At 37.9% G+C, this 27,943-nt stretch overlaps 1 long non-coding RNA gene across 2 annotated transcripts in view; it reads left to right on the forward strand.

Annotated features, from left to right (window-relative positions):
• The window catches only part of LOC135412729 (uncharacterized), a 165,519-nt gene that overhangs the window by 14,556 nt on the left and 123,020 nt on the right, over positions 1–27,943 (forward strand). The gene's annotated exons all lie outside the window — the stretch shown is intronic.

The raw sequence follows: 27,943 nt of genomic DNA on the forward strand, positions 1-27,943 counted from the left end.
TTCTTATTTTAAGTACTCCAGAAGTGCAGTACACCTTTTCTGCACCATGCCATGTTCAGGGTTGAGCTTAAGTCTTCAGAGGTGAGACCAAAAAACCATGGTAGGCTAAGAAATAATGAAAGATATGCTGTGCAAGTTGGAAAATATCTACAACTCCAGCTCTACTTTACTAAGTTTGAGGACACTATTCTCTCTTTATAGCCAGTTAAATTGTGGTCAGCCTGCACAATTAGTCTACAATTAAGGAAATGAGGCGATCTTCATAAGTGAACAGAACACATGCCTTGAAGCTCTTCCCACCTCATTTGTGCTTCCCCTTCCAGGGACAGCACTGGGACTGCCTCTTGCAGTTGAAAATTTTGTACTTGCAAACATTTGCAGTCCTGGAGCAGGGCAGAGTGTAGCACACGTGAGTCACTGGGTCAGGTTTGCCTTTCTTGGCAGCACTGCCCATCTGCCTCTTACAGACAGATCTGAGAGCTGCCAAAGCAGGAGATTTGCAATCTGGAAGGTGCAGGGGGCAACAAGACAATTTCAGAAGTTCCCCATACTTCACATTTAAGATTCTCTGTGAATGAACAGGGTTCAGATCAATTCTGATGAAAAATAAATTTGTTTGCCCTCCAGAGCGATTTTCTCATCCCTCTTCCCATCCCTTTTCCCTCTCTGAAAAGTCAGACTGTTTGTTACAGGGCACTGTGCTTGGACCTGAGATAGTGGGGATTCCTTGCCTAATAGCCACAGGTAGTCATCTTGTAAGTCAAAGATTTGATTACCCATATCATTGGCTTAGCTTGCATAGCTGCAAATGTTATTAAAGGTAATAAAATTATCCAACCCTTACATCACTGTGCTGTGGGCAAAGGATATTGTTCTCAGCAATCACCATTTATGTCCAACCATTTAACACCGGTGGAGCTATTCTAATGGCTTTCTGTGACATTTTTGAAAGGACAGCCATTAGATCAAATGAGCAGAGATCTACCCAGCAAAATGTAACATTCAAATATTTACGAAGAAATGGAATTACTGCCTTTATCAAATTAAATTAGTAAACAAGGCTGTTCAGGGCTTAGGTGCAGAAACAGATCTCTGGCTCTTTCTTTTCCCAGCCTAATCATTCCTTGCTCTGGACTGAAGCTGAAGCGGATGGTGGGATTGGATATGAAGGCTGATATAGTTTATAAGGCTTCAAATTGGTGGAAGAGTGACATGAAATTGCAAATAGATAGACAAAATAGGCAAGAAAGAAAATTCATTGCTTTAATTACAAGCATTATGAAGGAAGAAGAGGGATTTATGGTTGGTGTTCTGGACCACCCATATTGCCTCTGGTATATGTGATAGTTCTACTATGGGTGCACATCAGCTCCAGGGAAAGGTACAGCAATTAACCTATCATCTCACTGCCTTTAAGTCATGCATTACCTGTTCTCAGATTTCACTCACTCCCTTTGAATAAAAATAATTTTCCACAATTATTTTTATTTTCCAAAGGACATAATGTCCAAGCCATTGCCTTTTAATTGATACTTCTCTTCCTCCCTAGCTAAACACAGTAAACACAGTGTGTTGAAACATAATGCTTATGTGATGCAAGATATTCATTGTGTTTATTCCATGATCCCTGCAAAACCTAATATCCAGTGTATGCCTGTCAAATCCTAAATAATTCTTGTATGTTATAGATTAATGTTTTAGATCAATGAAGGTTTGCTTTTTTGTATCAGTGCAGAAAACTGAAATATTTAAGAGTATAGAAGTGACATAAATAATGCTCATTACAGGAAAACCTAATTTTACCTATATGAGGAACTCAGAATTATGGTTGGATTCGGAGTTGCATCCCAAAAACTTTTGTTCATTTGACTTTAACAGCAACCACTGTCTAGTCATTATTTAATACTTAACGTTAGTAGTACTGCTAAGGTCAGCATGTATTTCATAGAAACCAAAGTTAATGCCAGGAGGGAAAGTTCTGAGAAATGACTTTTGAAGTGTTAGCGAAGTAAGCGAGGAAAACAATTACCACCATATCAATTTGCAACTTTTAAAACACTTAGAATATGTAAATATAAGGCCATAAAATGTGGCTGTTAACACCACGACTTCTAAATATATATGATAATGTAATTGAAAGGTCAAAGAGAAGATCTCATCTTGTAAATACTTAAATGAAAAATCCTTGCTCATGAATTATTCTTTTCAGGTGAGCAGGACTGGGCATTTCAGTAAGTATTGCTCATGGGAATAAGCAGTGCAGGATCAGACAGCCAGTGCTGTGTAATAAGTGGGAGCTCTATAATGTGACCCTGATAAATTTTTCTAATCTGTTTTTCCTGATGATCTGGTTAGTTCCCAAAGCAACTGGGGCAGAAATCAGTCCAATTCCAAAAGGCAATGCAGATCTGCTTCAATTACCGGGTACTGTACCATTACTCTTGGATGTAGTACCAAGTCGAACGCTGCACACGGTCAAAAAGCAGCTGATTCATGATCCATGGGAAATGATTCCGCCCCACCGGCTGTTTTAATGTGGAACTATGCTGGCGATAAAATATAAATCCAGTGTCTACCAGGCTGCTCAGTTTTATATCTATTTTTCTTAAAATTCAAGTCTTCCTGTTGAGTATTTAATTCATTTCTAATGTTGAAATCTTGGCATTTTAATTTGAGCCTCCTATACGCCCAAATGACTGAAAGAGTGTGCTGTCTTCTACTGCTTTCAGTCTGTGAATCTACCTTGTTCATCAGCTTTGGTCATGTTTGAAGGCAACAGGAGTAAAGAAAGTGTGAAGGGTTTGGGATTGGTTTTTTCTCCTCCTAAAACCTTGATATTAAAGAAAAAGCAGAATTATTTGTTCAGTGTCCAAATGATAGGTGTGTTTGCTAAATTCTAACAAAAGGTATGAAAATTCATATGTTACCCTAGCTGTATGATCCAAAAATAATTTGAAGATTTTGCAGGCTTTATCCTGAGGTAAACTATGAAGCTGGGTTTTGCTTTCACTTGTGTGGATACAATATTACAGAAACTCAGTCTAAATCTGCAGTTATAAAATGACTGTGAATGGTCAGATTCGTGGAAAAATTAACCCTGGGGTTCTTAGGAAGGGCAATAATCAAACCTTCTCCTCTCAGCCTGGTCCCACAATCTTTATCTTGGCTGAGTTAAATGTTTGAGGGCTAAGTACATAGATCACCTTTAAATGTGTAAAGGTCTGGTTTCAAAGTGGTGAAACTGTGCATGTGGTATTTTATCACTTGATTAACATTTGTGCATAAGTATTTCCAGTTTTACTTACTGTGCTCAAGTTAGATCTATATTCAGAGGATAACCCTGTGTTTCACAACTTTATGAAGTTGTATTTAGACAGTGGACTCACAACATCTGAAACTTTATGCTATCTGTTCACTACTCATGCAAAAAAATCAAATCTTCAGAGAGAACTGGAATTTTCTGTATACATGTACATACTAAGCATATTCAATAACATGTTATATGTGGAGTGTTTTATAGTTTGATTTTACTTCTTTCTGGATGTTGGCAGCCACAAGGAGCGACTCCATTCATTGGTCTGTGACACAGCATTGATAACATGACTAATAGTGTGGTCCTTGTCTGCTGCATATTGTGAAATGCAGATGTGGGCATTTGAATTCTATATGAAGAGATTACTGAATGTATACATCTGGTAATTCAGGCAAGAAATAAAACACAACTTTTTCTGCTTCTCAATCAGCTTAGGCCTCTTTCACATAATACCAATTATTTCTTCAATCTTAATATAATCTAGAAAAATAGGAAAAATTAGAGGAAATATATCACTGGCTAAGTGGAGCTACTGACTTGTAGTATATATATGCTACAATATGCTACTTGCAATTTACAGGTATATATACCATATATTTGGAGATGAGGGAGGAGGTTATTCCAGTGGTGGCTTGTGATGGTTTTCTTTGAGTTGTCATGATAATGGATCTCAACTCCTTGAGTTCAGTGGTGTAACTTTTGGGCAGGTGCAATGAACATCATCACTCTAGATGTGAGAGCAGAAGAACTTAAATATATCTCAAAACTGTGGAAAATTAAAAGGTCTGTTTGGGATGACTTGTTTGGCATCACTTGACTTTGTCCATTACCAACACTATTGCTATCAAAACTTCCAATGCTGAAATCTCTCCCTCCTCCAGCCAATGAAATATGATTAAGTATTTTAGTTTCAAACAGTGCAAATGGTCATTTGTCTGAATTAAAAATTTGCATCATAGTGATAGTTAACATTTCAGAATATTTAATCCTGATTCTCATTTCATTGATCAGCTGATGAATTAAAACTCCTGCACTCCTTCAGCTTCTTATATGTGGAATTAAAGAGAATATCATAGTTAGACACAGCTCCTTGTACTAAATGTGTGTCTATATCACATGCTGGCATCATCTGAGATTTAAGAGGTCACTAACTTGGGTATGTGTTTCCATTATGTATGAACAGCAGCATTCTTTCTTGCATAAATACAAGACCAATTATTCTTATAAACCTAAGCTTGAAAAGCATGATCAGTGCCAATTCCTTAATGAACAGTATTTAACTCCCTGTTTGTGTCTTAATTTTGCTGATTGCCTTGGTGTCCTTCTCACTAAAGTGCATGGAAAGCATAACACAAGTAGTTTTTTATGAGGTAACAGCAGCAAAAACACGTGTGGGGAGGAAGGGAACATGCTTGTCGGTTTGTTTTTTTGTTCTTTTTGTTTTCCAAATCTATGAAAGTTGTCTGAGGTTAATTTTTTGTTCTACTGATTTGAGACATCAAAGAAAACTCCCTTGTTGGTACTAGTGAGATTTAATTTCCAGCTAGGTACTGGCTATGCCATTGAAGAGAAACCTGCTCAGAACAGGGAGGCTTTCTGAGTGCTGCAGCTTCTGGGAGTCTTAGATCAAGTAGGAACCTTGGAGGGAAAAAACAAAATTAAAAAATTGGACAGAAGTAGAATTTGAGAAGTTAAGGAATCACTGTACACATTCCCAGATGGTCTAGGAAAAATATGAAGAGGAATCAACCTGGCTATAGTTGTAGCATCAGAATGGACTTTTATTCCAGTTTAACTCATATTAGGATCTGTCTGAAGTAACATGGACAACATTCAAATGTCACATAAGGGGTACATGAAAAGTGTTTAATGAAATGAAAAATATAATTAATATTTAAAGGGTTGGTCCTGGTTTCTCCTGAGGGTCACTAAGTATGAGTACTCTGCCAGAAAAGAGAATTTGAAATACGGTGTTATTCTGTTTAAAACTGTGATGTGTTCAATAAGAATCTTTTTTAAAAGACTCCATACTTCTAAGCTCTTAATGATTATTGAATCATTAGTCTAATGTTTCCCCAGGGTCTTGTTGTAGAAACTTACAGATAAAATACCCACTTTCCACAACTTTAATGGTTTAGTAAGTAGTTCCTTCTTTGCAAAAACTTATGCAGGTTTGTCCTAACTGCACTTGCTATGAATTGTTTGATCGTCAGAAACAATGGTATCCTAATTTAAAAGATGTCATGAAGGGGAAAGTAAAGACTATTAATAGTCAATTTATGGCATTTCACTTAAATTCGGTATTTTTTTTAGACCTGTTTAATTTCTTCTTTGCTCTGTGTTTAAATATTACCACTTCAAACACAACTTTCCTTAACTCTTAAAGTGAATCTTAGCTGTCTACAATACCGTAACTTGTTTTAAAGAGTTATTTGCAGACTGTGTAGATCTAAGTAATGTGATGCTTCAGACAGGGCTGATGATCAGTTAATTATATTGGCACCTGAGGGATCGTTCATTTATTATGAGTTATCAGTCTTGAAATGAATGAGCCCCTTCACATTCAAGTTTTTCAGGTTCTTTGTGAATGCAAGGGAACACTTCTGCACCAAAGTGCTTGCAAAGTTTGCTTTTGCATAGAAAAAGAAACTGCATTTAGGGAGTTGAGCAGTTTGTCCACCTGTGCATGATATCAGCAGAACAGCAAACTTTTTTCCAAATTTTATTTTCAAACTCTTTTTCTGAGAGGTCCTTAGAATCTTGGGTTTGATGTACTGAAGAAATAAGCATTGCTAAACTGATGAAATGTGATAAAAATAATCTGGTAACCTGGAGAATTCTGAACTACACTTAAATCTGATGTGCAAGTTATCTGGTTTTTTTCTATATGATACAGCAGTTTGCTGTCTACAGTCCCATAGATACATACACTTTTATCATTACATGAAAAAGGGCATAAAGTCAAGCACTTAGTTTTTAGGAAGTGCTGCAATTAAGATGTGCCACTAGAAGTTATCAATTTTATACTGGTAAAAGTACCTGCTACTGTATATAATTAGAAAGCCATATTTCTGGAATCTTCCAGTGAAAAACAAAGAGAAACCAGAATATCAAATATCATTTGGTAGTTATCAATTAATTTGGAAAAGTAAAAGTAAAAAAGCATTGTTAAAATAAAAACGTTATAGTCTGTTATGCTGTTCTTCATAGTCATCCTCCAGGAGAACTCTAGGAAAAAATGGATGTGATTTGTGCCTGTCTGTCTCCTCCAGAAATACTAGAAGGTTCTGTCTTCAAATCAAAGAATTGCCCACAAATCTAGAAAGGTATCAGGATAACACAGAAAGGAAAAAAGAACATGCGAGTGAAAAAATGGACTGCACTAGGTCTTGATAATTTCTGACTGTTCTTTTCTAACCATTCCTGGGTTTCCTTTGGGAGCAAAAACTTGTGTGTAAAAGGTCAGGTTCTTTATCTGTTGAGATCAATGTCAACCTGTCCACCTACTTCAATAAACAGTGAATCATGTCTCAGATTTCCACAGCTGAGAATGGTATAAAAATACCACAGCTCTTGTGGCTTGCTCTCCCAGATTGTGGGAAGCAGGGAACACTTTGGTCAAGGCATCACTCTGTCACCAAAAAAAAATGTTGAACTAATTGTAAAAAAGCAGACCAGAAAAGAAGATGAGGCTTCTTGGGGAATACTTACTATTTATCTTAGAGCAGAGATGGAGAAATCTGGAGTTAATTCTCGTTGGTCGATAATGGGAAAGAACAGCTGAGACAGGAACAGTACAGTCTGTGCTTTACATGTGAAGAGCATGTTTCTTACAAGTCAGCTTGCTCATTGTGCTGCTGCAGCTAATGAAACCAGGAGTGCTTTGTGACAGGAATATGCCACAATTCCTATTCTTTCTGGGTGCAGAAGAGAGGACAGTATTTCACACTGGGTCTCAATCCCTAACCTGGTATGATGTGAAGGACTGCAGGGAGGTACAGAACAGTTCTGAGTCAGGGAAACGTCTACCCCGATTTAAAGCAAAAGGGTATGTGTATGTGCACAGACTTCCACTAAACACTGGCATTTATATTCCTCAATATCAAGATTTATTTTTTACTCATAAATATTGGCCTACAGCCTAACCACAGTCAATATTCACCCCTCAAATCAAGAATTTTTTGATGGCCGAGAAAGAAACTGATACTGCTTCTTAAAACACTAGTCTGAGCTGTATATGAAAATAGTATTGCTCTGGTACTTGCCAAGCTGTAATTTCCATATAAAGTGCTTCTGATACAGGATTATGTGTATGCCAAGTAACCAAATCATAATTTTATTCTTATGTTGATATATTTAACTTTTGCCTATGATGAATCTGTGGATATTGTGGGAAGAGCCCTTTGTTTACAGGGGAGTATGAAATGTGGTCTCAATTTTTGTTTTGGTTTTGTTGTTCCTTTAGCCTAAAAAGAATTCAGAATGAAAATACAGAGTTCCTTTTCATAAATGCAAAAACATAACAATTACATAGCCAATTATTTAGTAAAGATTAGGCTTTAAAAAAAATCTTTTGTCTTATAGTTTGTCAAAGAAGCTGTAAGATGAAATATGATCAAGAGCATTCATAATTTGAAACCTACTGAATGTTGAATGCTTTGATTTATAATTGATGCTTTAGATACATTATAAGTGTGGAAACTTCAGATAACTATGGTAGTTTACACATAGAAATAAAGGACTATGCACTAAAAGCTCTATTTTAATGGACCTGATCCTGTCAAAATATCAACATGCAAGAAATAATACTTCTAAATATTGAGTTCTATTTCACCATACTGATGAAATACTCTCAGGATAACAGAGCTTCTTGAAAAGTCATTTTTTCTAAAAGAGGCTTGTTGTGGTTCATAATTAAACAATCAATGCCATGCCTTAGAGATCTGTGATAAAGTAGATCCCATTTTGTCACTCAATATACCCCTGCAAACTTACTGACAGTAACTGTTCCATGGGCATATGACAGAAATTTGGGGATGAGTATAGTAAGAGTTCTGGTGTTTGTGCTGGTATTTCACTTTTTCTTGTGTTTAGGGAATTAAAGCTGAAATATGTGTATCCTCAAATGGAACATGAACAATTCCTCTAGAGAGGTAGGTTAATAAATGAGAACAAAGGGTACAAAGAGAGAATTGAAGCCTTGACAAAACAGGGAGATAGGACCACTGGTGCACCTCTCAAGGGTCAGCTGGGAACTGAGGCCTCCCAGTACCAAGGCATGGAAAAGATCTAAGGAGCTCCACATAAAAATGCAGCAGGTTCATCAGCACAATGTGTGTTTCAGAGAGAGAACTGCAGGCATAACTAAGGCAGTTCAAGAGGGCAGGATGGTACTCATTGCTGAAAACTCCAAATCCAGTGTTGAGCACTAATTAGTACTAGGCATGGTGTGGCATTTTGCAGTCTGTGTTTTTGAAGATTTCCTCAAAACTTACGTTCGAAGGACGGAAAAGATTCAATAAAACCTCAGCTTTTGATTTCCAGTTTAGCTTAAAACTCAGCCTTTTGTAATGTTACTGAAAACAAAGAGCAGATTTCTAATAAAGGAGCTAATTATTATTAAAGTTCTGGTGTCAGCAGAACACTTCATCCTCACAGACAGAAATGAAATAGTAGTTCACAGATATTTATTCTAAGTTTCCAATAAATACTTGGCAAAAATTCAATAATGTTCATTAAATACATAAATGGAAAAATTAAAAATAAAGATTTTTTCCCTTGTGATTTATTATATAGTGTTTTTGAAAAGCAAAGTTGAAGAAAGAAGTCATTATCTGGCAGAAAACGTACTTCAGAAATGTTAATTAAATTGTATAGTCACAAGCAAGCCAGTGAGAAAGAAAAAAGGTTCCCTGCTTAGAATCAGAAGCCATATTTATTCTGGCTGGATGCTTAAAGGCGTGAAAAGATTATTTGAGATATTAAAGTAAAATTTAAATAAAGCACAGAGAGTAATATTGCTAGATACTTTTCTTTTCGGGTTATACCAAAGGAGCAAGAATAGAAAACCCCATTAGGAGGTCTGTTATAATTAAGAAGTCAGAAATGAGCACAGGGAGGTTTTTGCAGGCACATCTGGGCACAATTACATTACGGAGTGATTACAGAAAGGGTGAAGTGGCACACAAGGAGCCCTTGTCCTTGTGGACTGATAGGAGCAAATGTCACTGGGAAACTCCCTGGGCTCCGGGTGAGTTGCTTCCCCTGTGGCAGAGCCTGACTCTGTAAGGACTTAGGGAGGGATCATGGCTGTAGGCATTGTGTCCAACCCTCCTTGCTGCCTGGTATTGGAGGAGTGTAGTTCTTAAATTATCAGATGGTCGTTGGGGAAACATGTTCCTCAGTGCTTCAAGTACATGAGGTTTCTGCACTCTGGGCACCAATGGCTGGGCTTGAAACCAGAATCCTTTTGCTATTGAAAAATAGTTTGCCTATTTTATTTTGTTCTTCATAACCCTGGATTTTGAGGGCTGTGTTTCTTCTGTGAGTCTAACACCTTGAGTGTTGATTCAAAAGGGCATATGAGAATTTTAGGTCCATTTAAAAACAAAAAAACCCCAACCCACAAAGGAAAAAAGAAAACCCCAACTAATAACAAACCAAAACTTTGATTCCTGTAGCTCATGATAAAATTACATAGCTCTTTTGAAAGTGCATTCCCGTCAGTGTAATGGGAGTGTAGTTTATTTCTCAATATAACTGCAACACCCCCAGCCCCACATTGCTTAATTCAGTACAGCTTCTAAGTAGCACTGAGCTCTACTTTAGGGAGAAAAACAACCCAAAACCTCTCTTTATATTGTACTTCAAAATGATTATTTATTTTAAAAAGTTATATTAAAAGGACTCCTCAGAAGGGTTTTCATCTGCTTCGGGACACCTGGTTAACATTAAGAACAGTTTACCAAAGAGTTTTGTGTAGGGATACAGAGCTTACTCTGAGAATTTAATCACATATTTTACCAGCCTTGTGTGGGTAGTTCAGCTGTGCACATGAATGTTCCTGAGTAGGATTATTGTAGTTCTCTCTAAGAAGGTACGTAGATTTCTTTTTTACATTGCAGTGTTTTGTAGCACTTTTTAATAATAAATACTCCTCTTCTCTGAAGGTGCTGCTTCATACAGCTAGAGCTTTCAGATCAGCATCATTTATTGGCAGTGATTGCTTGTGCTGTGGTTTTAATAAAAAAAGTATCAGAGGATCGTGTTCTAAAGTAAAATTGTATAGGTATATTCTGCACAGGCTCTTGTTTTCTAAAACTTGACATTTGTAGAAGTTATTTGAATAGTTTCAATGAGCTTACTGATCCATTCACAAGGACTGCTTGTCTCCTCTAATGTGAGTGGTATGTTTAACAAATCTGATGTGAAATAACTTTCAACCTAAGGAAACTAATGCAGTAGTTTGTTTTTTTTTCTATGATGAACTGAGAGACTGTGTAACATTGTTCCTGTTCATTTTTGAACATCTTTTAGATAAGAGATGAAGGGGTCAAATTTTTCTTTTAGTTGTTTCTGCATACAAATGTTAACATTTATACATAGAATTGGTGCCAATTTTGGCCATTTTATTCCCAAAACTGCAGTCATGTATAAAGCTGGAAATTGGCAACAAAGTATGCAATGGCAGATTTCTCTTGTGGTAGTGATTGCTTGTAAAAGGAATATTTGGGGAGTATTTTGTTTGGCAGAACAAATTTGGATTTAAAAAATCTCAACTCTCTAACAACTTCCAACTTATTTTAATTTAGGTGATGGGAAATGTCCAATTAACTGGCACATGCATTTCATTCCCATTGCAGAGGCATAAATCGAGAATAAATAACAAATAATAACAAATAATGGGTTTTGACACAGTATGTAGAAGAAGAGAGGACAGAGAGAGAAGGGTCTGTTCTGTAGGCATTCTGAATGTCTTGTAATTTGGCTGGTTGGGATTGAACTGTACTATTGCTGTGAAAACTGAAGACACAAGGTCATGGGTCCTGAACTGAATTGCATGCAGGATAACAGACCCAGATGCATCCAACACTGTGACACAAAGTTGACACTTTACACTTTTTTTTATAAATACAAAGCAAAATAGAGCTGACTAAGTGTCACAAATGATGCCTAAAATGAAATAAGGGTAGGTATCTAAAACCATCTGTAAAAGTCTTTGGAAATTTTCAATGATATTTCAAACTCTACTAGTTTTTTTGGGTTTTCTTTTTATTTCTATAGATAAAAGGAATAAAATTGTACATACTTTTAACTATCACTGTATAATTAAAAAGGTAAAACCAAAGCTACAGCTGATTTTGGTGTGGATAGCCAAAATAAAAATATATACAACCAAAGTAAATTTTAAAAAAAGGTGAGCTCACCTTTCTTTATTTTCATTTTCTGATGTAGTTTGATTGTATTGCTGTGCTACTTAAACTGTTCTTGCTATCTTAAAGAGGCATCATTCTGCAAAACTTGCTCTAGGCTTCACTATTTCTAATTATTCTCCTCTTTTAAGAGATGTCACTAATATTTGTTCCTTTACTTTCCAGGGAGTTGAAGGTATTTTCAAAAACTGTCTAGATAAAACCTAAATGTCAGCTTCTCTAAGGTAGTTAAGTGCCAAGTTCAGCGGGAGTTAAATGACTTATAGAAGACAGAAACACCTTTGGAGAGAGGGGCTTAAGTGCCTTTTCCTATCTCAAGGAAAAAAGAGACAAAGGCCTTCTATAATTCGTGTTTCATAGACACAGATGTGCTTTCAGTACAGTAATTGCAAGTCTGTAGAGCCTGACAGAACTTTGTTTGTAGCATAAAACTATAATGTCTCTCTTTTGAAAATAATCATAGTCAATAAGCCCCTGAATAATGTGCTCCATGCTCCAGGTGTTCTCTACTGGGATGATGTGTTCTTTGTTTGTGTTTGTGGGTATAGAGGTAGTTAGGGGTGGAAAGGACCTTTCCCCCTTTCTACCCTGCTGTGTGCTAGCAAGTTGTGATAGATCTTCAGGGGAAGTGTGCTGCAACCACAGCAGGGAAGGCTTGGGTTGCTAGCAAGCAGCTGTTTGCCTTGTCTCTTCCCCCGGCTACTTTTTGGGGACCTTTTCAGGATTGCAATCTAATATTGGCTCTACCCACGACAAAAAGACCACAGTTCCTTTATTTGTAGTGAAAGCTCTTCTGGCTCAAGTTGACCCTTGGTTGTCACAGTGTCTAACACAGCCTTGATTCTGAGTATGACGTTAAGCTTTCTCTGCTGAAAAAAAAATACAAAACTCTAATGTGGCACTATCTGTACTTAGAGGGGCCTTGCAGTTGCAGACCAAATGGAAGAAATAGCACTTAGCACGGCTGTACGCTGTCCTGCAAATTCCAGCAATACAGTATTTGGCTTTGACACAATTTTTCTCTAAATAGGTGAAGTGACAACAAACACCTTCAAAGCAGTTTGTTTTAAGTTCACTCTTTTCTGCTGAGTTTTAGGAGAGTGCCAGGAGGGGATATAGTGATCTACCTCTGGGGATTAATATGTTATATCACATCTGTCTGCCTAATGCAGAGGAATCTCTGGTAATGTCAAGTGCCTGACACTTCAAAGGAAGCTAGAAATCACCAGCCAAGATATTTATAGAGGCCTTCTATAGGGAAGTGTCTTAATGTCTCCAGATCAGTAGCTGCCTTGGATCTGAAGCAGTACAAGTAATTCTGCTTTTATTATCCATTCCAGTGCCTTGTTAGTCTTCCTTTTTTTTTCTTTTCATTCTGATTGGTCATATGAAATGTGCAGGAGGGCACTACTTGTAGGTAAGTTGACTCAGTGTCACATGTCAGTCACTGTAGAGAAAACCCAAGTGTAAAAGAAGAAGAGAGAGAGACAAGCAGGGAAGAGCAAAACAGATCTCCTGCAGGGCAGGACAAGATGCCTGTGTGGCCTCAGTACAGTGGGTCTTGAACTTCAGTTGTGTCATTGAGCTGTGCCTGGGCGTCCAGCTCTAACCCAGGCAGTGGGAGATTTCAGCGTTTTCTGAACATATCCAGGTGGGCACAGCCAGGCAGGGTTAAGCGAGTCGAGATGTTTAAAGGTTGTATTCTCTGCTCCATGACGGGGAAATGTTTTGAGAGCAAGAGGCATTCACAGAGGCCTGGTAGGTGCTCTCTTGTCAAACTGCTTCAGAGAACAGGGAGAGTGTGTAGAGTGTGGAGAAAAGGGTAAAATGTTTTTTTCAAGAATGGAATGGTCTATGTAGCGCTGGGTATGCTGGCATCAGCCAAACATATCCTGGGCTGCATCAAAACAAGGCAACAGGTCAAGGGAGGTGGTTCTGCCCCTCTACTCTGCTCTGGTGAGACCCCACCTGGAGTGCTGCATCCAGCCCTGGGATCCCCAGCACAGGGAGGACATGGACTGCTCCAGAGGAGGATCACCAAGTTGATTAGAGGGAGAGAGCACCTTTCCTATGAGGAAAGGCTGAGAATTGGGTTTGTTCAGACTGGAAAAGAGAAGGCTTCGGAATGACCCAATTGTGGCCTTCCAGTGCCTGAAGGGAGACTGTAAGAAAGACAGAGAGGAGTTTTTTACAAGAGCATTCAGTAACAGGACAAAGGCAAGGGGTAATGGCTTCAAACTGAAAGGGAGTATGTTTGGATCAGACATTAGGAAGAAATTCTTTACTGTGAGGGTGGTGAGGCAGTTTTCCTGGAGAAGCTGTGGATGTCCCATCCCTGAAAGTGTTTAAGGTCAGGCTGGATGGGGCTCTGAGGAACCTGGTCTAGTGGAAGGTGTTCTGACTCATGGCAGGGGTGAACCAGATGATCTCTAAGATTCCTTCCAACCCAAACCATTCAATGATTCTATGACCATTTATAGAATTTCTGTTACTTGTGCTGCTTAGGGTATAGCTGCGCTGTGCAGGGCTGTACAGAGCAAAGAGGTTCAGGTTGCCTCCAAGGTCTCAAGGGGTGGAGCACTATAGATATGGTACTGTGATACTGGTCTCTTATACAGATTTTCTACAGGATTTTAGTGAAATACTTGGCTCAAGGAGCATTTCAGGCAGCTCTCAGCACAGCACAGCTGGCTCTGCAGCACCCTCTCCGTTGTGTTTGAGTTCCTGATTGAGGCCAGGCTAGAGCTGTCCTTTCCAGGGCTGGTGGCTCTGCCTAGTTGTACGGTTTGCTGTGGATTTCAGATGAGGCCACAGGTAAGCAAGGTGGGAGTCTGATTAGTTTGGGACCAAGCCCCATGACAAGTACCAAATGAATGTAACAGGGCAAAAGCATCCCTAATACCATGATTGAGTTTTATGCATTGGAGGGTGCTTTGCGTTTCCCTCTCACAGTGGTGCAGCAGTCTCTACACAGCTGTGAGAAGTCTGTACTTTGGAGCAGTGCCAGTCCTGCTGCAGCACAGTTACAGGGAATTAAAATCCATGTGCATCTCTCTATCCAGATGTTCTTTCGCTTTACTTACATTGAAAATGTAGATGATGGAACATAAAATGTATCTCTCTGCTGATGTTGATTTAGCACCATATCAAAATTTATTCTAGCAATTAAGTGCTCAGTGGGCATTTTAAATTATTTTTGAAATACTAATATGATGCTGAGGTTGCCATGTCTGGAAAAACTGAGGATAATTTTGGATTTGTGTTTGTACCAATTCAGAATGAGGTCAGCTTCTACTAGTTTTGCAGTGTAGTGCAATTGTGTTGTCTTTGAGGATCTGCACATACCTGTGTTACTGCTCATTTTCTTCTGGAGTGGCTTCAGAAGCTGGTACTGTGATAGTAGCAGTGATACCACCCTGTAACCAAAATACCTTGTGCTGCATAACTTTTTTTTAACTGAATCATGCTACTTTCATAGACTACAATTTGCCCTTACTCTAAAGGTTATTTCTCATCCAGCCTGGACTTCTAGAGGACTCTGTTTTTTATCTTGGGTTTTGTTTTGGCCAAGAAAAGGCCATCTTAGTATGTTTTCTTCTCTTCTGTATGTGGATATAGTTTTATGTATATATTTTCTAACAAAAAGAAAACTTTTTATTTTATAGTAATATTTTCTCAAAATGGCACTATCAATTATTAATCTTTTACCTGGTTTAGCTAGTGCAAAAAAAATTATTACTTGTGTAAGACAGTAAGACAAAACACAAATACTTACAACTTGTGAAAATTTAGAACAAAACCAGAGCCTTCCTACCAATGAATTCTCAGCTTGGTGCTTGGACTGTAGTTCATGTGAAGGAGAAGCAGCTTTGCTTTTCTTACTCATACACCAGTGCACAGTACCATGCAGAGAGAGTCTCTGCCTGTGAGAGGTGAGGAGTACTGAATGTTTATTTTAGTGTTTAGGTGATGTGAATCTTATTGTCTTCTCTAAGGAGAAAGGCTTGTAAACTTTATTCTCCTCTTTGCCTGCTGAACTTGTAGCTTTCAGGTCTCAATTATTTTCAGTTCTGTAAGCTTGCATCAATTCTGTAAGCTCACATCATTGTGATGCTGTTCATTAATTTGTTTTTAATGAATTTGTACAGCTCGCTGTTGTCTCATCCAAGGCTTTGTAACATTTTTTATGGCTGAGATGAAAACATGAGCTTGGCTTGAAGATAACCCTTATTTTAGGAGCGTCATCATTAATCCATTTGTCCTTTTTAGCTTTGTTTGCCTAAAAACTGCAATTAGGCATCCTTGAGAGGGAAAAAGTATTTCTTTTTAAAAAGAAAACTCCAAAATGAAATTTATCTTCTTGTGACCCACTTTGTCACTTTGAAATATAAATTTCTTGGGCCTCATCAATACAGATTTTTCCAGATGAATTAGTTGCTGTCATCTTTGTCTTCCTGGAAAGAACCTGGGTTTTCAATTCGGTGGCTGAACGCAGGGCATGGATGACTGATTGTGTAGTGGTGCTGTGCAGGATCTTACAGCCCATCATTTCTGGCAGACTTGGACACTACTGTCTTGCCATACTAAATTGTGGGTTATCTACAGTTAATGCAGTGAATTAGGAAAAGCAGGGTTGAAACTTTCTTCCCTTGGAGAAAAATTCTACAGCCTGTTCAGGTGCCCAAAATACAATTACATAAATTAATCTTTCTACACTGGAAACTCTTTATTCAAACTAAGCAATAATGTTGTGTTTTAACCTTCTTTAATGCCTTAGCTGTCTGTGGTTAATTTATAAGTAGTTGGTTGAGACACAGGTTGTATGCTTGGATGACTACACAAAATGCTGACACTTCTAAAGACACCTTTCAAGTGAAAACGTGGGTGTTTCTCTTGTCTTTAGAGACTGACTTCTCTTTTTTTTAGACTAACAGTCTCACTTCAGATGAAGGACAAGGATATGTTTTGGTTAAATCACTGTAATACTCCTGAAAAAGAATTACTTTCTCTAGGGTAATGGTGAATATATAAATAAAAATAAGGCGTGCCTAAGCAACAATTTAAAATCTAGCATGTTTTTTTGAGGTGAACAAAGCAAGAGCATACATAGTTGCTTATGGTGGTGGTACATTGCAATGGTTTAGTAATGAGACTTTTGTAAAGGAAGTACTAATCTTCACATTTTCCTGAACCAGAGTCAACAAATATGTAATCATTAGTGTCTATACACAGCTCTATTACAAAATACAGATCTGTCTGATCTGTCTCCTGCTGAGTTAAGGAGGCAGTTTGTAAGGTCAGCATAAAAAATCCTCATGCATGATACATTTATTTAATGTTTTATTGCTAAAATCAACCTACATTTCTTAATTCTGTCAGTTTGCAGAAAGTATCCTGAATACAAGTCTTCTCTCCTCGAGTCTAATAGAAACAAATTCTGAACTTCTCTTGTTTAACAACTGGGTAACCTCTTGCATCAAGATTAAACACTTTGTTTTGTCCCCAGGCAGTTGTATATTTATTACTCTTGAGGCAGTGGTATTTGAAATAAATAGAATTGAAAGATCCTGAGAAATGGTTTCTGAAACACATATATTGAGTTATTTTCTCCTATGTGAGCAGAAAATGCTTCTGATGCTTCTCCCTGCACCCTTGAAAAGGAAAATAGCTGATATAAAAATATCACATGATGGGGTGGTGAATAGGTAAGCATTTTTGTTCTTAGTCAGTGAGGATTTTTGCTGCTTATTGTCCTGAAAATAATTAGGTTATCTTTATGGAATGTATTGCTATTCACTAAAGGTAACATAGGTAAGGGCATAATAAAGGACAAAATAAAAGGAAACAGAAAAAAAATCTCTCCTTTTCTACCCTAAAAAGGTACAATATGAAAAAAAAATAATCCATGGCTTGTAAATAGTCCTTAAAGACTTCTCAAGATTCAGATATATTTTAGGCTGGTGACAGGGCTCATTCCTTCTTCCGGATCAAAATAACAAATGCTCACTAAGAGAAAAAGTTCTTTTATGTTATAACGGAAACAATTTCCATATAGCTTTTGTGTGTGTGTACACATATTCATAAAATATGGATTAGCAGCACTAGGTATTCAGCTAAGTAAATATTCATAAAATAAAGGTGGAATTGATATGCATTTCCCAATAGAGAGTTAGAAGCATATTTTGATTTCATAGTAAAAAATACAGGGAAAGAAAGCACTTTCTTTTGTCTGCACATTTTTTATTCCTCATTCTCATTGTGTTGATTCTGCTGGCAAAGACTTTCTTTCCTGAAATTTTGAATATACAGTATTGCTAATATTGTTAAATGTGGAAGAATAAGGCATATTGCTTAAAACATGAAATAAAAAGAATCCAAATTGTCTTTTTTTCTTTGCATTCTCACTTATGTCTTTGGGGTACATTAAAGCTGCATGTTTAAGTTTGTCTTTATAACTATAAGAGGTAGATATTCCTTTTTTAAATTAAATCCTAAATTCTCAGAAGTGTTAGCAATATGTGCTAACAAGTATTGGAAGACTCAATAAATAAATAAAGGATGACCCAAAATGTTTGCTTATTGTTGCTTTTTGCAACACTGAAACTCCTAATTTATTTTGAATAGTTACTGTCACTCACTACATAATGGCTTTTTTGGCACCCCTTACAGATGATTCACTATTAACCTCTGATTTATGCTAAATTTAAGGAAATAAGATATATGCTGCAGTCCTGAACTGCATACTTATAGGTATGCCTGACATCTTTCTTTGCAGTACAAAGATAATTTAGAATAATAAAATGGAATTGTTTTTGAATAAACCCCAAATTAAGTGGATGTTCTAAAGCTTTACCTGAGAGATCTCAAGAGTGGCCCTGTTTCAAGCAGCACATTGAATCCGGGAAAAATTACACTTTGGTATCCAAACAGCCAAAGTTTTATTAAAATCAACTCCTTGAAGTAAAACAGAATGCAAATAGATTTTTTTTGTTATTGTTTTCATTTAATGTCTAAAGAGTTGGCTTAGGCTCCTGATTTTTAGAAACAAAATTATTAAAACCCAGTATTGAAAAATATGTGTTCCTAGAATTAGTTTTTAATATAATAATGGTTTGGATTGTGTCTTGGTCTTTACCTGAATTCCTGTTGATATTGCTTCTTTGTTTCTGTTGGGTCTGTTCATTAAAAACTATTTCATCCCCTTCTTCTGTTTTACCCCTTTGCTTGGGTCAGTTGTATCTGGCAGCCTCCAAGCTTAGAATACGGGCTTAACTGTGCACGTATGGAGCAGGCAGCTCAAATCCTCATCCCTCACTTCTCTTTTGGTGTTTTGTCCTTTGAACATAGAAAGTTCCTTCCAACGGCAACCGTATTTTGGACAGTCAGGAAATACAAGGTCTTTGTTCTACTTATTTTATGGATTTTACCTGATATATTAATGCGTGAATTAATATGTGCATTCAGTAGTGTAATTTCAGCGTGTTCATTGCAAATAAGGAAAAGAAAAACAAAACCATCTTTGGCAACTGGCACGGAGCTGGGGTGAGACAATAAATAGTTATGTATTTAAAAGAGATTTTATTATTTCAGAGCTGTTAGAAAAAAGATGACCATTGTCTTGTAGCTTGAATTTTTTTTCTAAATTACATCTTCAACTGGATGCCACTGATCATTTCCACACACTGAATAAATTAGAATCACCATATAGTGTGGCAGCAATCTCCACTAACACAGCTTGTTGATACCTGCTTGTTGAAGTCTATTATTTAAAATAATTCCTTTGGCTTTGTCAATGTTTACACAGGCCAGCATCATTAATGTTGACTTAGGGTTATCTCTGTGTTCCATAACTAGAATACAGAACATTTTTATTGATTTCTTAGCCACACTCTTCTACTTTACTATCACTAAATGAATTTTGATTCATAAAAGAAAAACCCTGGGAGTCAAATGTCAGCTATTATCCAATAGATTGGTCTCTGCTGCAAGTAAAATAGCCTGCATCTCATCTTGAAAATATAATGTATATGTCTTCTCTGAAAGAATTTCAATAAAATATTGATGTAACTACTTTTTTTGTTTTATATGATAAGGTGTTTTGAAGATACGGATGAGAACACAAAACAAAGCCTGGAGTCATCCTGTATCTTGTTTTGAGGATTTTGGAGCTTTTCATTGGGCATTAATAGTCATAAAATGTTGGTGTTTTATTTGTGCTAATAAGAAAATAGTCTTTGGTATTGTCTTGAGTGATCTGTCTTAGTAGATTTTGTGCTGAGAGTTATGATCAAGCCAAACCAAGCCTAGCAACAACCAAAACTATACACACTCCTCTGGATATCACATTGCTTATTTACATCCCATTCAGGTACCCTGCTTTTAAAGAATGTGTTTCTACACAATGCTTTTAATTTTTACTCCTAAATGTGTGTCTAGGTAATATGTGTAATTAGATTGTTTTGTTTTGTTTAAAGGCAAGTTTGTAATTTTATACACAATCTAATATGATTTTCTCTTTATACCTCCCAACCTGAGAACAGATAAATAAAGGTAGCTTGTAACAAGAAGGCTGGTGCCACCTGGAAAATTTGGACACCATAGGAGTTAGAAAAATATTGGTTTACAGGGACTTGTGCACTTGCAAACAGATGCATTGGAATTTATGTGTTGGTTTTTTTTTTTAATTTTGAATGTGTTTTTTTCATTTTGACTCAAATAGAATAAAAATAATTGTAATCCCGGGGCATTTAGGATTCTCTGGGGATGGGTCATGATGATATGGAGTAGTATAGCTGTAAATTTTTATTGAAAATGGTATATGCTCATTTCATCTACCATAGTGACATTTTACCAGCTATTGGCTCACAGGAGAGAGAGTGAAGAGAGATGTTTACCAAACAGATACCCTCAGGGACAGTGACAGAGTCAGCAACAGATTTATGACCTTCTGCCCACAATGCTTTGGATGCAGCCCAGGACATGTCTGGTTTCTGGGCTGTGAGCTCACGTTGCAGCTCCTGTCCAGCCTCTCACCCACCAGCACCCCGAAGTCCCTCTCAGCAAGGCTGCTCTCGATCTGTTCATCCACCAGCCTGGATCAACAGCCAGGGTTGCCCCAACCCAGGTGCAGCACCTTGCACTTGGTCTTGTTAAAGCTCATGAGGTTCCCATGGGCCCGTTTCTCAGGCTTGTCCAGGTTATCCTTCAGGTGTGTCAATCACCTTGTGTCATGAGCAAATTTGCTGAGGGTGCCCTCGATCCCTTCATCTGCATCATTAATGAAGATATTCAGTAACACTGGTCCCTGAGGGACACCACTTGTCACTGATGTCCATTGGGACTCTGAGCCATTGACTACAGTCCTCCAGATGTGACTGTCCAACCACTTTCTTATGCACCTAGCAGTCAATTCATCAAATCCATCTCTCTTCAATTCAGAGAGAAGGAGCTTGTGGGGGACCGTGTCCAAGGCTTTGCAGGAATCCAGATAAATGACATCTGTAACCCTTCCCTTGTCCACTGGTATAGTCACCCCATCACAGAAGGCCATTTGGTTGGTCAGGCAAGACTTGTCATTGATGAAGCCTTGCTGGATGTCCTGAATCACCTCCCTGTTGTCTATGTGCCTTAGCAGAACTTCTAGGAGGACCTGTTCCATGATCTTTCCAGGCACAGAGGTGAGGCTGACAGGTTGGTAGTTCCCAGGATCCTCCTTTGGACCCTTTTTAAAGATGGGTGCAATGTTTCCCCTTTTCCAGTCACCTGGGACTTCAGCTGACATAAATCATGTGACTGTACTTCAGTCTTTTAATTCTTTTGCAGAAAGCAAAGGCAAAATGTCTGATTTTCATGGAACAAATGAAAAAATTATGATCACTAACATTGCAGTGAATATTAAATGGATATATAATAACTGAACATTAGGAAACAATTAGAAAAAGTGCCTAGACATTAGTAATTCATGTCCTATTCATTGTACCAACATTGATCATGTGAAGGAAGTGTGATGTTAGTTACATTTTAACCATTCAGTGTTGAAGAAGGACTAATTATTTTCAATCAGAGATGGGAAGGATCCAGTTTTATAAAAAAATCATGGAACGTCCAATTTACTCCACAGTGTTTTCATAGGAAACATGTCTGCCAATACCGGTAGGACTGTGGACAAAATCACAGCAATTTTTTGTTTCAACTCTTACAGAGAAGGTAGACATACATTCCAGTCCCCCCTGAAGATAGAAGTTGCACATTCCTCCTTGGAAAGTCGTCTCTGATCTTGCACAGATGCATGCCTGAGAGCAAACCTGAAAGTTAATGCCTTCTTCATAGGAAAGGATTTCTTCTTGGGCGGAGGCTGTATGTAGAGGTTCAGACAAAGAGCTCAGGGATTTAGAGCTCGGTGGAACAGTTGTGAATTAGAGAAGCAGGTACTGAAATACTTCATGGTCAAGCTGACCAACTCCCAGGCTCATTTGGATGTTTTGTAAGCGATAGTTTTGTTCTCCAGGCAAAGAACCTCATAAATGCCTACAAACAAAGAGGTGGATCTCTAGGGACTTCTCTGTTATCCAGGTGGAGTTCTGTGAGCTTTTCTTCCTGAACTGGGACCCTTTTGAGGGACTTGGCACGCATGCTTTGGAAATAGCATATGTCTCTCTTTTTTGTGTATTTTGCCATAACTTGTGGTTTAGGAGACCTCAGATCAGTTATAATGATATGATCAAAACACAGGACAGCTGCACAATCAGAATTGCAGAGCTAAATCTGGGATGATTTAAGGGGTGATTTCACTTTGAAGTGCTTGTGAAAAGCTTAAGAACATGGGTCCATATGAGTGTAAACAAAGCCCACTGTAGCTTTTTGGCTTCCTATTTCTCTGGCCACATTCCATGTTAGAGGAAGGCAAAAATCAACTTGTAAGCCACAGTAAAATTCACTTAGAATTGCGTCAAGTTTACTTTGGTTTATTGTCTTTTTTGTAGCCTGTGAGCTTGGTTTATTTATGTTATTCAGGGGCAAAAGTAACACCTGTTTTCTGTGGTGGATTGGTTGATTTAAATTCACAGAAACCACAACATGTTCTTCCTTCAGTATCCGCTCCAAGTGGATGTTTCTTGTTATATTGTCTTCCTTAGTTTTATATAGTATTGATGAAATTGAAAATCAGTGACCTGACAAAAACAAAATAATACGGCATGAAAATTGCTACCATGATTTCATGCTGTGTTAATGCAAGGATGTCATTCCCGCTTCAGAATAATAACAGTGTTTTGCTTCTGAGCTTACAGCATCTCTCTGTCCCTCTCTTCCTCTGCCCAACCCCCCTTTTCCTTTCTAAAGGAGCGTTGATGCCACAGTGAAATTGTCTTTAATCACATCTCTTGGCTGTTTGTTAGAGAATAACCACTACTAACAGTTAAGTTTTTGAAATAGACAGTGGAATCTCTGTATTCCATAAGCATATGCCAAAATGCAGAAAGAATCAGGCTTAACAGGCACCATAACATGGCTAATTGCAGGATCTGGGACTTTTTTAGTCATTCTGCCTCAAAGAACCATGACCCAGGCTGCTTGGCAGCACTCTTTGAATTCCCACAGGGCACTGGTTGTCCTGGAATATGCAGAAGTGTTATTTGCTCTCTGTCTCAACAATTCCTGTTATCCTACAGGTGCCAGAAAAAATTCAAGGAAAAAACCCAAATTCTGACTAACATACTCACTGAGCTTGCAATAGTGTGATCAAGTTTCATATCTTAACTGATTAGAGACCACCTTATCCAACCTTCCCAGCTTGTGAATGATTGTAGAGCCTACAAAATTTGATGTAAAAATTCTAAGTTTTATATCAAAGGTTAGAAGGCACTTGGCAAATTCTGCCACACGGGAAGAGTGTCTTTCAGATCGCAGGTACTTGTTCAGACTCTGCCCTCTCTGTTCAGTGAGGGAAGGAGCAAATACTAAGTCTCAAGCTAAAGGCCAGCATTAGCACCAACTTCACTTTGTTTTGTCTATTTCTTCATTGCTTGCAGAAGAGGGTGAGCCTGGCTGTGTGTATGGAATGAAATGGTCATCTCTACTGTACTTCATGGTGGAGAAGGAATGGGAACAGAAAGAAACAGAACACTGTGCCCTCTCCTCATGCTCTACCTGACTGACTTGTCAGAATAGAGGTCAATTTAAACAAACAAAAACAATAGATGGATTATTGCATTTAAGGCAGTGAGCTGAAGGACTGCTGATATAAAAACCTCTCTGTCTATATAGTTGCTTTTCAGCTGAAGCATTCACCCACACTACCTGAGGTCTGAACCAGTTCAGATTCTTTTTTCACAAACAAGGAGTTTCCTCGACCTCGTATATCTTGGTTATTTTAGGCAGAAAACAATTTATGATTGAGCGAGTCAGAGAGAAAATACATGTGAGCCTGAGGTTTAATGGTTTGTATTCACCTGAGGGTTCCAGTTTCCATGCTAAAGACAGCTTCAGCTCTAATGTCAGCTTTTGGCACAGGGATTTGAAGTTCTCTTCCCAGCTAGGTGGCTGATAAGCTGCAGAATTCCCCAGTTTAGCACTGTCCTCTGTAATTCCATAGCCTCCATGAGGAGAATGGGAAATGTCCTGATGGATATGGTAACCTACCTCTTTAAAGACAGATGGGAATATGGGGTTGAGTTCTCTGAGAATAAGAAATAATTCAAGTAGCCTGGACGAGTGTTCATACTGTGCACTGTTTTGTGGGGGTGAATAAGAGGTACCTCATCCTGTAGCTTACTTAAAAAAACAAGGACAACCTCTCTTTTATTTTGAAAGAGGTAACATTGGTCACTTCTTAGTTAAGACTGAGATTTTTGTGAGCTCACACTTCTGTTCTGGATGTTTCTTATTAGTAAATTGAAAATATTCTTTACTGAACAGGTCAGATCTTCTCACCAGCCTGGTTGTCATTCTGTCATGTTCTCTTCCAGAATGATGTTCAAAATTTTCAATCTCTATCTGACAGTACTAGGACAAATATAGAAGAGGTGATAAAGGAAAAAAGTCTCCTTCCAAAAGAAAATTTCTATTTGCTCAATTAATTTTATTTTGTAACCAAGTGCTTGAATTCCACTGGTAACTTTTGTTTGCCTTTGAGGGTGCTGGAAGCTCTGTGTGCTTTGTGTTGCTAACGGTGTTGTGTGCCTCAGTTTTAGGTTTGTTTCTTAAACTGCTCTTGTTTGTTGCCACTGTTTTTTCTGGTTGTTTAGCATCTTTTGTTTGTTTTCCTCCCCTGCTGCCTTTCTGTCCTTGCAGCTCTCTGTGGGTTTTTGCTATGAACTGCCCATCTGATGGGTTTCCTGCTGACTTTACTTGATTGCTGGAGCTCTGGCAGTAGCTGCACTGAGCACTGGAGCACCATCCGAGGGCTCCACGCTGTCTGGTGGGAGGCCAGGTACTCCAGCCACTCGGCTCCAATGTCTGATTTAGTCCATCAGCCAGCAGCATTGAAGGGATCCTCCGAGACTGGCTGGTATCAGCCAGACTTTGGATGAAAGGAATTTTTTGGTCTGTTCTTTCATTTTTCCGTATGTGTGCCGGAGGATCCTCTAAGTGTGGTTATTTAGTGATTTGGATTTTGTTGTTACAGCAGCATAGGAGATTGCTGTAACTTCAAATGAAGGTATCCTAACCTAAGTACAGGAATGTTATGGAAGCACCTTGGTTGATTCGGTTTTTTTCCAAAATGTGATGAGGGTTTTTTTGTGAAAAATGTTTTTTTTCACCACAGATAGAATGTTTTCTGTGAACATGCTTTGTTCATAATTACTTGTTCTGAAAAACAAATTTTTATTCCTCATGGAAACATGAGGCGAAAAAAGTATAGAGTTTAACATTCTTTATGATAGAATTTAAATTTACCATAAAATTAAACCTTGCAATGGAATTACATAAATCGATTTATATCCTTTGTGGAGGCATTAATTCAGTATTGCATCTTCTTGAATTTTGAAGAAATTTTTTAGTATAAGTATATATATAGGTTGGCAGTTAACACTGGGATGGAGATAAAAGTCAAAATATGTGTTTTATATGATAAACTTGCTAATACATTTAATCAATATAATTGTGTTTTACGAATATGAAGGCACAAGAGCTGCCCACATGCTGTATGAAGACCGAGTAATAGTGTCCAACTAAACAGTGTAAGCAAAGTAGGAAGGGGATGGAACAAAAAATAATGATAAATACAGCGATTGATTGCAGGTATTATACCAGTACACTTGTACTTTGATTTTTGACATTTCTTTTTCACTTCTTTTTATCATGGGAGAGAGCTTTTTTAGAGCTTACAGAGTTTTGAAAATATTTTAATGAAATGTTTAAGGGAGTATTTTTTAGTCATCAAGAGGAAAGGCAAGATCATAAAGGGAAAGGGTATGGTGAGTAGAGGAAGAGGGAGAGCTGGAAGATAGTGCAGGAGGAAGGTGGGGTGAGAGTGAGAGTGGGGGCAGTGGGAGGAAAATATCCTGCAGGTTTTGTTCTTTGTAAGAAAGTGTGAGGTCAGGGAGATAAAGGATAGTCCGAATGGTTCCTATTTTCTTCCTTTTCCACCAGGGAACTCTTAAAACTCCCTCTGTGTCTATGCAGTGGCTCTATAATGGTCATGTTCATACCTCCTTAGTTTCTGAGAAATCAAACCTACACCTAGATGCAGATTTCAGACTCTGTGGTTGGATCATTTTTTATTTCTTGGTGACAGTAGTTTTCTTCCTGATCATTTACAATTCTCCCACATCTAGGGATGCAAAAAGAATACCTTTTCTAATGCCAGATTAAGTGCTAAAAAAAATTCACATTTAGAACCAGGTGGGGAACCGTGAAGCGCACAGATGGTTCCAAAGAGAAGCGGTGAAGTTTTAATTAATTTTTTTTTGTTTCTATGTAATTTGTCTTTCAATTCAAATGTAAGAATAGGTTGTATTCAAATACACTGTGAACAAAATGGGTAATTTCACATTTGGGAGAAAAAAATCAGGTTAAAAAAAGGTGTGTATTATTTAATGGGCTTAATTTATTATTGAAACAATGTGTCTTGAAATGTGGTTATTTGTTGCTGGAACCCTATATTGCACCTGGATATCCTCCTAAAAGAAACAGCAGTTGAACCAGAATATTTTGATTGGATGCAGAATTTCTCAGATTTTAGGGGAATTCTATAGAAGCAGTCAGACCAGATGAACATATTTGTACTTTCTGTCTTTTTAATTCCTGAAGGCACACTGTGCAACAGCTTTCCAAGTCAGTTGTAACAATTAAATTAGGCCACTGGGTCCCTAAATCAAGTGCTCCAGGCCAGACTGGAGACAGAGGCTGCCCTTCCACTCTTCCCAAGGCTTCCTGAGCTGTGGGAAGGTGAAAAGCTGGGAGCACTTCACCTCTGTCTGTGGCACCGTGCATCAGCTGCAAGGAGAACTTGTCTGCATAGGCTCACATCAGCTGTGAGGTAAACAATCTGCATAGCCAAGAGTAGGGTTTTGTTTTTCATGTGTTGTGTTGCTTTAGGGGCAACTGCAAGTGGTGCTTTCCAAGAACACACATCAGTGGTTTTCCCAAAGCCTTCCAGAGATCCGAACTGATCTACACAGTATATACCACCTCCTTGTGGTATCCCTATGGATAGGGGCTGCTTTTCTACTTCTCTTGCTTCCTCTTATTAAACAGGATGTGTTCAGAGAAGGTTAGTCCAGAAAAAAAACATGTATTTCCTAGACACAGGAATGCCAATTTCGGCCAGTTACCAACACAGGATTTAAATAACAAGCAGAAAATTCTTCCTACTTATGATCTGGAAGGTACCCAGCAGTAATTCTTTGGAGGTGCAGGCTGGTCACAGTAAATGGCAAAGTAGTAAATCTGCTCCAGGTTTTGCTTTAGGTTGGAGAAAAAAGCCATAATTCTACTTCTTTATTGCTTGTCTTGCTCTTGCTAATTGTTGTGCAATTACTGAATTAAGAAGGTAGATGAAATTATAAAAAGCTTTATATAATAGATATCAGTACGAATTAGTATAGTGCGAAGTGCTTATCTCAGTAGGTGTTTGTTCATTTGCTTTGTTGCTGTTGGAATATATGTGCAGTGATACAATGCTTTGTGAAACACATGAATACTTACTTTTATGAAAACAAAAATACAAGATATTTTACTCTGATTTATTCCATTT

Source organism: Pseudopipra pipra, chromosome 4, assembly GCF_036250125.1.
Source record: "Pseudopipra pipra isolate bDixPip1 chromosome 4, bDixPip1.hap1, whole genome shotgun sequence".
NCBI lineage: Eukaryota > Metazoa > Chordata > Aves > Passeriformes > Pipridae > Pseudopipra > Pseudopipra pipra.